The 16,576-nt window shown below is 31.0% G+C and overlaps 1 long non-coding RNA gene across 1 annotated transcript in view; it reads right to left on the reverse strand.

Moving 5' to 3' along the window:
- The window catches only part of LOC144561332 (uncharacterized), a 30,962-nt gene extending 20,213 nt beyond the window's left edge, over positions 1 to 10,749 (reverse strand). The window contains exon 1 of the long non-coding RNA XR_013513805.1: positions 10,679 to 10,749. This is a non-coding gene — a long non-coding RNA (uncharacterized LOC144561332). The remainder of the gene's footprint in view (positions 1 to 10,678) is intronic.
- Between the last annotated feature and the right edge of the window lie 5,827 nt (positions 10,750 to 16,576).

Raw genomic sequence — 16,576 nt, forward strand, 5'->3', positions numbered from 1 at the left:
AATTCTTTTTATTGTCTTTTAAACTTGTCATAAATCAGTAGAATTGTTAGGATTAAATCAAACCAATTTTTCTCACTTCTAGAATCTCAAGTAATTTTAAGACGAGTCCGGTCATTTTCTTCCGTCCCTGTGGATCGATACCTGAGCATACTCATCGATAGGATAGTGCACTTGCTATCTGATTTGACAGAGTATAACAAAGGTTTAAAAGGTATAGCTTGCTATACTGAAACTTTGTAGCATATATTCTGTGCGAACAAGTTTTTGGCGCCGTTGCCGGGGATCTCAGCCCTGATCGGACTGCCACGCTCTTGGGGAAATTGAAAGCTCACATAAGCGCGATCGGGTGCTCAATCAAGGACTTGAAAGATATGGGGTGGATTTTTCTTTTGCAAGTGTTTGACAACACGACACTTTGCTCAGATCCGCCCCCGAATTGCACTGCTGGACTCTTGGAGGATTTGAAAACTCAGCAAACTGTGATCGGGAACTTAATCGAGGAGCTGATGGGCACAAACCCAGCCACATGCATGCACAGGACCTTACCAGCGGATGATCACAGGCACACGGACCGTGCAGACCAGCATACGAGCCGTGCACAACCAACCTGGTCTATGCTTTCTCTCCCTTGGCGCATTAAAAAGGAAAGAATGGTGTATCCCTTCAACACATTCGACATGGCGCTCCACCAAAAACCACCCGACCCACCTCCCACCAATCGGTGAGGCGCCCCTGCCTCTTCCCTCACTCCATGTCTGGTTAGTTTTCATATTTTCTTCTATTTTATTTTTCTTGTGTGAATTCAAGCATTGAGGACAATGCTTCATTCAAGCTTGGGGGGGTGGAATAGAAGAAAACTGTATCTGCATTTAGGTCATGTTTATTTTTCAAATTTTTTAGGATTTATAACCTTGATTTTTACTTGACCTTGATTAGAATTTGTGATTTTGAACTTAATTGCTTGAACTTGCAAATTTGTTAAGATGTTTTACGAGGTTATGAAAAATAGAGTCTTGCATAATTGGACTTCATTGTCTGAAAATGCATAAAGTATAAAACTCATGTTTATTTTTCAAAAATTTGTGTGATTGTTAGAATTAAGTACTTGTTTGAAAAATTTTGGTAGTGATTTGGATGACTTTGAAAGATTAGAAATAACTCCATGTTTGATCAAAGAATTGCATAGGATGAGATGTTTTGAGACTTTGAGAAAAAAAAATGAAAACTTGAATTGTATTGAAAAAGCATTTTTGAAACTGAACCGTGCCTTATAAAATAGGGAATTGGGGATTTTAAATAATAGAAAGATTGGGATATCCATGGGTATGAAAGAATACCTTGGATGTGTGTATTCATGATATATGCAAATGAAATAAATGAAAAGATGGAGAAAATAAGAGTACTGGCAATAAGTCCTACTGGGCGCCTTTGAGCTCGTCTCCCAAAGAAAAAAAGAGTACTGGCACAATCCGACGGGATGCCTTTGAGCTCGAAAAGTTTCAAAAATATTTGCAGTTATCAACACATGAAATCCGCGACTTTCTAACCTAAGCTTGTTTCAAGCTTGGGGGGGCGAAAAAGAAAAAAAAATCACCACAAACAAGGGCATAATTTCAATGTAAGAATGAAAGATTGATCAATTCAAGTAATTAGTTTTTGCAAATATTAAAGCATCTCAGAATATGAAATTTCATTAGTCAATTTGTGGGGTGAATCAAATTGATCAAGGAAAGTCCAAATTGTATCCAAAATGATTCTCTAGGTTCTTAACAATAGCAAGCTCATGTAAATTTTTCACATTTAGGAATTTATCTGCATTTAGGTAGTCCAAAGTCCAACCCGATACCTAAGTTGGGATTTTTGCTTGAGGACAAGCAAAGTTCAAGCTTGGGGGAATTTGATATCTCCATATTATGTCTAATTTATAGCCCTAATTTATACTTAAACCTGTGTTTTAAAGCCTATAAATGTGGACTTTTTACTTATATTTCGAAGAAATGTGGTACTGCTATGTTTTGTTTGGTATTTTGCAGGAAAAAGGGCGAAAAACTGGATCTGACAATTTTTCATACGGCCTGTATGACATACCCTACGGGCCGTACGGGATCTGCCCAACCACACAGAAGATTCCACAACAGAGGCACATAGTCTCCAAGACAAAACACAGCCCTACGGGCCGTATGGGGTCCCCTACGGGCCGTAGGGTGCTAAATCGGAAAAATCCAGCAGGATCTGAAATCAGCTGAAATCAAGGAGGCCGAAAAGGAAGCCTCTGCACACGCGATCCAGGGCATTAAATGAGATATTTCCTCACCAAAAAAGGGGGAAATTCACCACTGGAACTTGGACAAGCTTTCTTGGAGCAAAAGACAAGAGGAGGAGGAGAGGAAGAGAAGTGAAAAACGCGAGTTTGCAACGGATCTTCGGATTTCTCCACTGTTTTGTCATGAACTCTTTTATTTTCTGTTATTTGTGTTATCTTATGAACATGAGTAGCTAATTTACTTTGTTTCTAGGGCTAAGATGTAGTTTCTAGTTTGGTTTTGTTTGCATGCTACTTGGATTTTGTGTTGAATGCTTTGTTTTTACCTTGTTGAGTAGTATTTTGATTGCTTTATTTGTGCTTGCTTGAATTGATTAGTCATCCCGTTAGATGAATGCGCACATCTAAGTGTTAGGAGCCAAGTCTATGACATTTAATCCAACCGAATAAAGTATATGAAGTAGGGTTAAACCAAGGAGTACCCGAAAGGTGAAACTTTCCTTGAGGCGAAAGTCCTTGGATACTTTTAGTAAACCAACAAGTAACTTAGATAAATTAGGCCAAAATGCGAAAGTTGAGGTTTAACGCATCTAAGAGGGAAGTATTTGAGTCCGGTAATCGGGTACTAGGCCAAAATGCGAAAGTTGAGGTTAGGTATCTAGATCTGGTCGATAGAAACCCTAAACATTAGTATCAACACAGAAAACAGTAGCTGCAGCATTAACTCGGGGTCCCCTACGGGCCGTATGGATTCCCATACGGGCCGTATGCCTCGGGGCTGAACAGAAATGAAATCTGAACCCTGGAAACGCCTTTTTATCATTTGAAAACAACTTTAATTCTTTTTATTGTCTTTTAAACTTGTCATAAATCAGTAGAATTGTTAGGATTAAATCAAACCAATTTTTCTCACTTCTAGAATCTCAAGTAATTTTAAGACGAGTCCGGTCATTTTCTTCCGTCCCTGTGGATCGATACCTGAGCATACTCATCGATAGGATAGTGCACTTGCTATCTGATTTGACAGAGTATAACAAAGGTTTAAAAGGTATAGCTTGCTATACTGAAACTTTGTAGCATATATTCTGTGCGAACACATCCTCAATTCCAAGTTTAATATTGGTTTCCATTGGTGTATTGGTTAGTTTAGCTCCCAATTTACCAGTTTCTTTTAATAGGTCAATGACATATTTTCTTTGGCATAGAAATAAGCCTTTACTTGAGTAGGCTATTTCTATTCCCAGAAAATATGAAAGGTTACCAAGATCCTTGATATCAAATTTCTCTTTCAAATATTGTTTTACCTTTCTAATTTTCTCATTATTATTTCCGTGATGATAATATCATCTACATAGACAAGAATAATAGTAGTGCAATTTTGTGATTGTTTGACAAATATAGAGGAATCTGCTGTACTTTTACTAAAGTTAATTTTTAAAAGAGAAAAGCTTAGCTTGGCATACCATGCTCTTGGTGATTGTTTTAGGTCATAAATTGTTTTCTTTAACTTACACGCCAATGTTGGATCTGACGCATTCTTATGACCTGGAGGAAGGGTCATGTAGATCTCTTCTTCCAATGTTCCTTGGAGAAATACATTTTTTACATCCATCTGGAACAAATCCCATCCTAAGTTGGTGGCTACTGATAGTAAAATTCTAACGGTATTCATTTTCGCTACTAGTGCAAAGGTTTCTTGGTAGTCAATACCATAAGTTTGGGTGAATCCTTTGGTTACTAACCTAGCTTTATACCTTTCAACCATACTGTCACTATTATATTTGATTTTATACACCCATTTGCAATCTACGGTCTTTTTATTTTTTGGTAAACAAATAATATCCTATGTTTTATTTTTTCGTAAGACTTGAAGTTCTTCTTTCATAGCTTTACACCAAATCGAACTTTGGTTTGCTTCATTAAAATTGGCTAGTTCGGTTTGATTGTTAACGTTACTCAAATAGGCCCTATATGTAAGAGATACCTTATCATAAGAAATAAAATCTTGAATTGAATACATCACCTAATGGGATATATAATCCCTTAGTTTGATGGGAGGCTGAGTTTGTCTTATTAACCTTCTCAAGCCACTTTCTTCTTGAGTTACTTTTTCGCTTGAGTCAATTTCAATCTCTTCTTGAGCTGTTTCTTCACTTTACTCAGTTTCTTCATTTTCTCCCCTTGAAGGGATTGCACTTGTTTCACCAGCGTGATCTCCTTCAATCTGTTCTTGATTTATTTTTTCAGGAAATATAAAATTATTTGGAGACAATTGTATTGGTTGACCTTGTGCATTTCCTTGTTCATTTGTTTGATAATATGGTTCATTTTCAAAGAATGTCACATCTCGTGAAATATAAAGCTTATGGTTTTTTGGATCATAACACTTATATCATTTGTTTTATGAGGAGTATTCCAAAAATATAGCTTTAACTGTATTTTTATCTAACTTGTCTTATCTTTTTATATGTACAAAAAATGTACACCCAAATATTCTTATATAGTCAAGATCAATTTTGGAGAGTTTGCCATGGCAGCCGCCTGGAGGAACATTTCTACATGGATCAAATATGGGCAAACAACATACTACGTTTAGAAGTTCAGTGCTCATAAACAGCTTAATTTTAGTAAATATAATATGTGGACTAAAATTAAATTATTGTTATAAGTTCGAATTTTCTATGATAATGGCTAAAAGTATAAACTACAACAATATTAAAAGTTAATTACACAGAATATATAGTTAGAAACTATATATGACTTTTTATTTTTTAACACAAATTTAAAACAAGAATTCTAAAGTTTCAATATGGTAAAAAAACTATTAACAACAAATATTTGGAGATCACTAAGTGAACTAACTGTCCATTTAAATTTAGAGAAATGTCAACTTAATATATAATTTTTTCTTTTGAGTAAAGTTGGAGATTAAGTTACCCAACTATTTAATATTCTTGTTATTATAACAAAAAATATCCCCAATTTGAGTTTCGAATCCATGACCTTTCATATAAAGACCATGTGCTTTTGTCACTAAACCAAATGCTATATAGTTCTTAACTTAAAATATAATTAAGATTAGACAAAGTTGTCGACAGGGGCCTTCTGCTTTAAATGGCATAGACAGCGGTGAAGTCTAAAGATGGAACGGAGGGCTTGGGTACTGGTAAAAGTGTAATCATATTTTTTGGTTTTGTGTTGGTTACTATGTTCTTTGTTTCTGATTACAGTTTTTCTGGTCATTTGGGTAGATGAACAGTATATGGATGTGCTGTTATGTTTTGTTGGTAGAAATATGTAGGATGTCATGAGGTATGTTTTTAATTTTGCAGTTTTGCTATTGTAGTTAAGGGACTTGGTATCAGTGGTTTGGTACCATACCCTAAAACAGTGTAGGTTTCTTTTAATGGAAATTGGTGGGTTATTCACTTTCTTCCAAAAAAAGTTTAGAAAAAAGCTTCTGAAGTATTGTTTTGTCAAATTTGCAAAATGATTTAAGAACAATTCTGAATTATATTTGTGTAAATCTAATTTATCTTAGAAATTTAAGATATTTGCACTATAATAACCAAAACTACTAGGCGAACTAATATTTAATTTGTAGCGGATGAATAATGGATAATACTAGTATAATAATTAGTTTTATTATATTTTACAAATTAAACATCAAAAACTCATTCATTTTAACAGATATATAATTGCATTTCTAATAAAAAATAAAATAAATGTGCAATCAATTTCAACTAAATTATTTTTTATAAAGAATAAAAATTCAAAAACACGAATATACATTTAAGTGGGTTGAAAATTGAATTGAGTATACATTTAAGTGAGTTGGAAAATGAATTGAATATATATTTGGATTTTATAATTACCCTATAGGATAACGGGTACGAAATAGTCATTACCCATACCTTTATCCATTTATTTAACGAAAAAAAATTCTTACCCATACCCATACCCAATAAGCTAACGAAAAAAAAACCTTACCCATACCCGCCTTATCGAATACGATATGGGTCGGGTAAATGGCTAAAAAGGTACCATTGACACCCCTAGGAGAGAGTGAGTGGGGAAAAAAAAATTGAGTTTGAGCTCCGTTTTTTTATCCCAAAAAATTGCACTGGATTTAGTGTTGTTGGGAACTCCCCACAGGAAAATTTTGAGGAAAAATATGACTGCCGAACACCCTTGTAGGATTATGATCCTATATCATCCAAACCCATCAAATTTCCAATGGGAATGGGCCTGCTGAACAAGCCCTAACCCCATGTTTGGTTGTGGCCTAAAGCTAAGAAGGCCTAAATTGGTTATTCCAACTTAGGCCGGTCAAAATTATTCATGTTTGGTTGAGGCCTAAAGTTAAACCATAGCTTAAACTATTCCTTGTTTGGTTAGAGTTGATGGAGGACTAATGTTTTAAAAGCCTAAATTGGTTAATTAATATAATAAGATACTAATTATATAATATTAATATATTATATATTATTATAAATTAATTTAATATATTAACAATATAAATATTAATTATATATTAATAATAATTATTAATAATAACAAATTAATTGTATAATTATAAATTAATAATAATTACTAATTATATAATCTTATTAAAATAATAATTTAATATATTAACAATATAAAATATTAATTATATAATTATATATTAATAATAATTATTAATAATAAGATACTAATTTTATAATATTAATATATCAATAACAACTATAATATATTATAATATTATTATAATAATGATTTACTATGTTAAGAATATTAATTATTAATTATTAATGATAAGATATTAATTATATGATATTAATATATTAATAACAACTATAATATATTGTAATATTATTATAATAATTATTTAATATATTAACAGTATAACATATTAATTATATAATTACATATTAATAATAATTATGAATAAGAAAATATTAATTATATAATATTAATATATTATTATATTATTATATTATTATAATAATTATTTAATATATTAACAATATAACATATTAATTATATAGTTATATATCGTTAATAAGATACTAATTACACAATATTAATATATTAACAATATAACATAATAGTTATATAATTATTTATTAATAATAATTATTAATATTAGGATATTAATTATATAATATTATTATAATAATTATTTAATATATTAACAATATAAGATATTAATTATATAATTATATACTAATAATAATTATTAACAATAATATACTAATTATATACAAACAAAATATTATTATAATCATTCAAGTTAGGCCATGAGGTGGAATAAAAATTAAACCACCATGTGAGATGGCTTAATTTAGGCCGGCTTAAAGATCGGCTTATGTCATCTTAGGCCGGCTCATTTAAAGCACGTTTGGTGGAATAACGAGGCCTAAACACCTTATTCCACCGTTTAGGCCACAACCAAACATGGACTAAGTGTTTTTCATCAAATACGACTGAGTTCATTTTTCTAACGTGTTGTAATGTATTATTTAAATGACAAGATCAATAACTTTCTACATTTTTTATGTTAAAGTTTATCTTTGTATATTTTTGAAAATAATATACTAAGAAAAATTATTTATAGCTAATATTTAATACACACATACTGCAGTCAATCCAAACGTGTAGCTCTCCAGAGTCAATGACACCCCGAATGAAGTCTCTGGAACCAATTTGTATTTTTCTCTAGCGCTAAGAGCAAAATTAAACTGTTTTGTGGATTAAATCGAACCAATTTGTATTTTTTCATTGCCGTCGAAGAAAATTGGAGAAAATAGATTGGTCTGCGGAGAAGAGAAGAAGGGTGAAAGCATTATAAAATGTTAAATAGACTGGGTGTATGTGAACTATAGGGCTTTATTTTGAGAACATAAATTGTTTCATCGTAAACCATGTTCATATCAACTATTGATATATGTACTCAAGGTCAACTATTGGTATATTTTGAAAACTTTACAGCTGATGACACTCAAGTGTCATGTATGTTTCTTATTTTTTATTTTTGACTAAACGATAGGAGTATGGCCGTATGGGATTACTAGTTTAGAAATTTGATTGTTCTAAAAATATAATAGAAACTAAAATTTTTATTTTCTCTTGTACATTTTATTTAGTATTTTTATTTTATTTTAAAATTAAATAATTATTTTTTTAATTTTAAAATTAAATAAATTTTTTTTAAGTAATTACAGTACAAATTTGATTGTTATCACATTAATAACTTTATTATTTAGCTATCTTTTTTTAAAGTAATTTATTATTTAGCTCAATACAACAATATCCCTTTTTATATTTTAATACACAGGATGTCGAGATTATCTAGTCAGGTTGTCATAGCATTTGACAGTAACAAAATGTTTCGGTTGTAATGCATGTATTATATCATATTAATAGATTATTTGAGTATAATATCTTGTCTTAACATAATTTCCTGACAAAAAAAATTTTACCAATTTTTTTTGATATTTTGGCTACAAAAGAAGGTTCTGCCAAAAAAATTTGAGTTTCTAATCAGATTCTTCCGATTCCGACCAATTTATCCGATTCCAATTCCACAGCCAAGTATCCGATTCAGATTCCGATTCCGAGTTTCAGAACCATGGTTAAATTGCTATATCTAGTGGTGCGAAATCAATATACTAAAATATTAATAGCATGGAAGGTGTGGTAGATATGATTATCAAATTAAATGATTTAGCGGTTTCTCATGAATTATTCATTTCTCCAGATGTTAAATATAGAGATGTTCTATTAGCTAGCAAATATTCCAATTTTTGTTTTCTTAATATTAAACTTACAACTGCATGTATTGACTCAAAAGTAACATAAATCGTACACGAGAGTTTTTGAAATGAATTATGTTATTGGGGGAAGCCAATAAAGTTATTGAGGATTATCAACCTTTTGAATACTTAATTATGCATTTCTTAAGGTGCTATGTGCCGTCACTAATCCATTACACTGATTTTTTCAGCTTTTGTAACGAAGTTCAAAGCTTGATTATGGTTTCTTTCAAGTGTTTTAAATTCATTCTAGCTGAAGTATTCAAGTTCAGATAAAAAAAATTGTTTTTCCTTTTCGAACTTTACTATGACAAATGTATGGAGGCAAACCAACATATTCTCATTTCGAAAGAAACTTCAACGTGCTGACATGCTGTCGATATGTTACTTGAAAATAAATCACGGATTTTGTTATTTGAAATGATCATGGAATTGTAATAGTTAAAATCTAAGTTGGTGCAAACACCATAAATTTACAAAAGGATTTGATATGATATTCTATCTTGTGGTTGAAACGACTTGAATTCAAATCTCACTCACCACATTTTGCGCATTTTAACTTTCAGCTACCTCTATCAAAATTTTCTAGTTTTCCCTTGCTCATAATGAACCCCATATATATCAGAATGAAAAGTCATAACAACACTCCATTGGCAGCCACTGCCAGGGCTTTAAAAAAAGAAAAGAAGTCATAACAGCATTCGTTTTCACTGCCAGAAAACTAAAATCAGCGCTGTCAGAATTGAAAGTTACAAGGTCATTTAGTACGTTTTCAGAAAATAAGAAGCCAAAGAGGTGAAACACACTGGTACTGTGGTACAGTTTTTAAATGAAAAAACAACAAACAAGCAAAAAGGCATTAAAGTAATATTCAAATATGTATTCCAGTATTTCCATTATAGTATTGTATTAGCCAGTAGCCACACAATAATCAAGCATCATTACAGTACGTAGTGGATGTTGGAATTGATAAATAAAAAGTGAGTTGCATGCAGTAGCTCAATTTCTCCTATAAATTTTTTTGGAGGGAGGAGGTGGGGGGAATTCGCATCATCTGAGATATCTCATATTTTGCGTTACATTTCGGAAAATCTCAAAAGTTCAAATACGTTCTGCACGAATCTGAAAGCTTAAATAATAATACTGGCCACCTGGGCTGTCCCCGAATAGGCACCGGACAAGTCAGTCACACAAAATATGAGATATCTCAGAGGATACGCACTGGAGGTGGGGTAGGTGGATTTATACCCTAAAAATAATTTGGCACAAACATAATTTCTTCAGTGGGACTACACAGAAAAATAACATATATATAGAAGATCACTTAATTAGGTAATACATACACCAGGATAATATGTACTTCTAAAGATGATCTTTAGTTTGAAGTCTGGCGTAATCGCCATCTGTGGTGATGAGATTTCTTCCTGGAGCAGAAGTGCCATGTTTTGGGCAGTCCGGAGGCCCTTTACTTGGGTTACTCACACAATTGCTGCCGCCACTGCCGGAGGCTACTGCTGGCTGAGAGGCCATAAGAATGAGAACAGAAAGGAAAATAAACTTGATGAAGATTGTACTCATCGATAGATAATATAACCAAATGGCTTTTAGTTTTATTTACTGGCTGTTGTGAGGAGCAGGAAGAGGTGAATATATCTCAGTGATGGAGAAAGTAATCATTAGTGGTTCATTGAATAAATGGGACAGTAGCACACGGCAGTCTTTCTTGACTAAATTGTTTCATCAACTTCAGATTACCACAAATACCTTCCTCTCAAGATATAAATTCAAATATTGTCGTTATTTGCTAAATTCAAAAGTATCATGTCGAGTATCGACGTTATTTACTTTGAAGTCATGATCATGTATTCTAAGTTTCATCCATTCTACTATTCCCCTTCAACTCTCTAAGCGATAAGATTTGACTGGAGCTGAGCCTTCTACTTACTAAAAGTCTAGCTAGTGCGCTTTACAAGATTTATTTCGGACATACAAATATATATGAACTGGAAAAGCAATTAGCGGAAAGAAACTAAAATTCAATGCTTCTATTATGTATTGTTATTCCACCGGAAGACATGTGTGGTATTACAATTCTATTCATATATATATGGTACTAGTCTTTTACTTAAAAAACAAAATTATTTACTAGTCATATAAATGGTACACCATGAGAAATTGTACTTGTATTTTAAATGACATACCAGCATGAATAACTTGCAACTTATACTTTTGATGTGTTGGTCATGACATTAATGAATCATTTTTTTTTTTTTGTTGTAAAAACGGTGTTTATTTCCACGTACGGCAATTTAATGAATGCAGCAATATATACATAATTAACTCTAATAAAATTTGTGGAAATAAAAAATTTCTTCCAAAAATTTGGAATGTAATTGATAAATCATTCTGACTAAATACTTCAATTGTTGAATTTTCCATATATAGTGAATTGACTGCAGTATACTTTGACTAGTGACAATTGCAAATGAAAGCTATACGTTCTAGAAGCTTTGATTACTAAAAGATCCTCTAGGAAAAAATGTTTAGTTGATCAATGAGTGTTGTGCAGTTGAGTTAATTAGCATTTTTTTTTCTATTCTGTAGTATTTTCATTGTACAACTGAAGTCTTTTTAGCAAAACTTTGCATGTGACTTTGACGGAAATAAAAAATAAAGAAAATAAAACAGTATATTGGAAAAGACAACAAAATTAGAAATAATTAATTTGAAAAAGAAAAATGTGTAAGAATTTTAACGGAAAATTATTATCAATAAGCCTATAATAACATAGTCGATAAGAACTCGAAACATTTTACAAGTTAAAGAAAAAATTTATTTCTGTAATTTTAAACCATCTTTTTTCGACACTAATGCAAAATAAAGATTAGCACTAATTATAAAACATATATTTTCACTATTTTTGACACTGACTTTAAACCATCTATTCTAGCTGTAAAGAAAAAATTAGCACTAATGCACCATAATTTGAAGAGTTTGTCTTTATTTATATTTTTACTGAAACGAGGTGAATTTCCACCTTTTTTAAAAAAGTAAATTCATCAATTTGAGGAATTTTATGTAATACCAGATTGTTTTTATTTTTTTTGGAATATTTTAGGTATTGACAGATAGAAAATTATATTTTTATTTTTCAATATATGTAATACCTGCTGATTTTAAAATTGTGAAGTCACCGAATCTCAGATCTTGAATTAACGGTTTAGATTATCAGAGATCATCCATTGTAATTTAAGAAAACATTTATTTGAGACAAAAAACATATTTACCATCGCTCCTTGACCATCGGATATGCTTCCGCATAAATGGTGTACGTAACAAGTGGCAGCACTATAATTACTTTGAACTTTTTACCATTAGTTGGTGTTTAACCAACCGATGGCGTTGATGGGCCCCCCCCTTTGCCATCGGTTTGTATGAATCCAACCGTTGGTTTTGATTGACTCTGTGACATCGGTTGGGCTATTGCACCGATTGTGTATATGCGGTGATCTTTACCATCCGTGATATAGATGAGCCGGTAGCATTAGTTTGATCAATATCAACTCTGTTCTTTTTTTGAATCGATAGGGATGTTCTAAAGAGTAATACTTGTTGGAACCTAGCTAATTAATGATTAACTAGCCTAGACCATAAAGTAAAAAACAACTTCTCCATGTATTCAAATACTGATGGTTATGTATATTGTGTTATTAAGTTAATTCAAAGATATATAATATATATTTGGTGCAATTATAATTAATGAAATAATTATTTAATAGCATACATGATATACCAACTCAATAGAGAATTAACTAAAGATTAAATTTGCTCCTAATCAATATCTTTTGTGTTGTAATCATTAACAAAACAATAATAACAAACATTGCATGCACAAATGCATGTAATTAATTAAGATTCATCATTCAACATTAATTGCCATAATTTCAAAATTACTGGAACATATATCTTTATATACATGTACCCATCCAAACATCAAGAAATATTAATTATATATAACATTCATGAACACACACACATATATATAGAGGTTGGCTACTCTACTTACATAAGCATATAATGGTATATGCTTATAAGTCATTTTTTCGTTTTCAAAATCTAAAAAGTCAATTTGAACCGTTAGATGTGATGTCTATATTGAAATGTGCTTGGAAACCAAATTTTATAATTTTCTGAATTTTTTTACTATTTATTAAGCCACTTTGAAAATCGTTGATCCAACGGTGGCTTCTGATTTTACTGTTTTGTTAAGCCACCGTTGGATCAGCGATTTTCAAAGTGGCTTAATAAATAGTAAAAAAAATTAGAAAAATTTAAAATTTGGTTTCCAAGCAAATTTCAATATAGAGATCACATCTAACGGTTCAAATTGACTTTTTAGATTTTGAAAACGAAAAAATGACTTATAAGCCTATACCCTTATATGCTTATGTAAGTAGAGTAGCCAACCTCTATATAACCAAATGGCTTTTAGTTTTATTTACTGGCTGTTGTGAGGAGCAGGAAGAGGTGAATATATCTCAGTGATGGAGAAAGTAATCATTAGTGGTTCATTGAATAAATGGGACAGTAGCACACGGCAGTCTTTCTTGACTAAATTGTTTCATCAACTTCAGATTACCACAAATACCTTCCTCTCAAGATATAAATTCAAATATTGTCGTTATTTGCTAAATTCAAAAGTATCATGTCGAGTATCGACGTTATTTACTTTGAAGTCATGATCATGTATTCTAAGTTTCATCCATTCTACTATTCCCCTTCAACTCTCTAAGCGATAAGATTTGACTGGAGCTGAGCCTTCTACTTACTAAAAGTCTAGCTAGTGCGCTTTACAAGATTTATTTCGGACATACAAATATATATGAACTGGAAAAGCAATTAGCGGAAAGAAACTAAAATTCAATGCTTCTATTATGTATTGTTATTCCACCGGAAGACATGTGTGGTATTACAATTCTATTCATATATATATGGTACTAGTCTTTTACTTAAAAAACAAAATTATTTACTAGTCATATAAATGGTACACCATGAGAAATTGTACTTGTATTTTAAATGACATACCAGCATGAATAACTTGCAACTTATACTTTTGATGTGTTGGTCATGACATTAATGAATCATTTTTTTTTTTTTGTTGTAAAAACGGTGTTTATTTCCACGTACGGCAATTTAATGAATGCAGCAATATATACATAATTAACTCTAATAAAATTTGTGGAAATAAAAAATTTCTTCCAAAAATTTGGAATGTAATTGATAAATCATTCTGACTAAATACTTCAATTGTTGAATTTTCCATATATAGTGAATTGACTGCAGTATACTTTGACTAGTGACAATTGCAAATGAAAGCTATACGTTCTAGAAGCTTTGATTACTAAAAGATCCTCTAGGAAAAAATGTTTAGTTGATCAATGAGTGTTGTGCAGTTGAGTTAATTAGCATTTTTTTTTCTATTCTGTAGTATTTTCATTGTACAACTGAAGTCTTTTTAGCAAAACTTTGCATGTGACTTTGACGGAAATAAAAAATAAAGAAAATAAAACAGTATATTGGAAAAGACAACAAAATTAGAAATAATTAATTTGAAAAAGAAAAATGTGTAAGAATTTTAACGGAAAATTATTATCAATAAGCCTATAATAACATAGTCGATAAGAACTCGAAACATTTTATAAGTTAAAGAAAAAATTTATTTCTGTAATTTTAAACCATCTTTTTTGGACACTAATGCAAAATAAAGATTAGCACTAATTATAAAACATATATTTTCACTATTTTTGACACTGACTTTAAACCATCTATTCTAGCTGTAAAGAAAAAATTAGCACTAATGCACCATAATTTGAAGAGTTTGTCTTTATTTATATTTTTACTGAAACGAGGTGAATTTCCACCTTTTTAAAAAAAGTAAATTCATCAATTTGAGGAATTTTATGTAATACCAGATTGTTTTTATTTTGTTTGGAATATTTTAGGTATTGACAGATAGAAAATTGTATTTTTATTTTTCAATATATGTAATACCTGCTGATTTTAAAATTGTGAAGTCACCGAATCTCAGATCTTGAATTAACGGTTTAGATTATCAGAGATCATCCATTGTAATTGAAGAAAACATTTATTTGAGACAAAAAACATATTTACCATCGCTCCTTGACCATCGGATATGCTTCCGCATAAATGGTGTACGTAACAAGTGGCAGCACTATAATTACTTTGAACTTTTTACAATTAGTTGGTGTTTAACCAACCGATGGCGTTGATGGGCCCCCCCCCTTTGCCATCGGTTTGTATGAATCCAACCGTTGGTTTTGATTGACTCTGTGACATCGGTGGGCTATTGCACCGATTGTGTATATGCGGTGATCTTTACCATCCGTGATATAGATGAGCCGGTAGCATTAGTTTGATCAATATCAACTCTGTTCTTTTTTTGAATCGATAGGGATGTTCTAAAGAGTAATACTTGTTGGAACCTAGCTAATTAATGATTAACTAGCCTAGACCATAAAGTAAAAAACAACTTCTCCATGTATTCAAATACTGATGGTTATGTATATTGTGTTATTAAGTTAATTCAAAGATATATAATATATATTTGGTGCAATTATAATTAATGAAATAATTATTTAATAGCATACATGATATACCAACTCAATAGAGAATTAACTAAAGATTAAATTTGCTCCTAATCAATATCTTTTGTGTTGTAATCATTAACAAAACAATAATAACAAACATTGCATGCACAAATGCATGTAATTAATTAAGATTCATCATTCAACATTAATTGCCATAATTTCAAAAATACTGGAACATATATCTTTATATACATGTACCCATCCAAACATCAAGAAATATTAATTATATATAACATTCATGAACACACACACATATATATAGGGGTTGGCTACTCTACTTACATAAGCATATAATGGTATATGCTTATAAGTCATTTTTTCGTTTTCCAAATCTAAAAAGTCAATTTGAACCGTTAGATGTGATGTCTATATTGAAATGTGCTTGGAAACCAAATTTTATAATTTTCTGAATTTTTTTACTATTTATTAAGCCACTTTGAAAATCGTTGATCCAACGGTGGCTTCTGATTTTACTGTTTTGTTAAGCCACCGTTGGATCAGCGATTTTCAAAGTGGCTTAATAAATAGTAAAAAAAATTAGAAAAATTTAAAATTTGGTTTCCAAGCAAATTTCAATATAGAGATCACATCTAACGGTTCAAATTGACTTTTTAGATTTTGAAAACGAAAAAATGACTTATAAGCCTATACCCTTATATGCTTATGTAAGTAGAGTAGCCAACCTCTATATAACCAAATGGCTTTTAGTTTTATTTACTGGCTGTTGTGAGGAGCAGGAAGAGGTGAATATATCTCAGTGATGGAGAAAGTAATCATTAGTGGTTCATTGAATAAATGGGACAGTAGCACACGGCAGTCTTTCTTGACTAAATTGTTTCATCAACTTC

The sequence above is a fragment of the Carex rostrata genome, chromosome 1 (assembly GCF_964058835.1).
Source record: "Carex rostrata chromosome 1, lpCarRost1.2, whole genome shotgun sequence".
Taxonomy (NCBI): Eukaryota; Viridiplantae; Streptophyta; class Magnoliopsida; order Poales; family Cyperaceae; genus Carex; species Carex rostrata.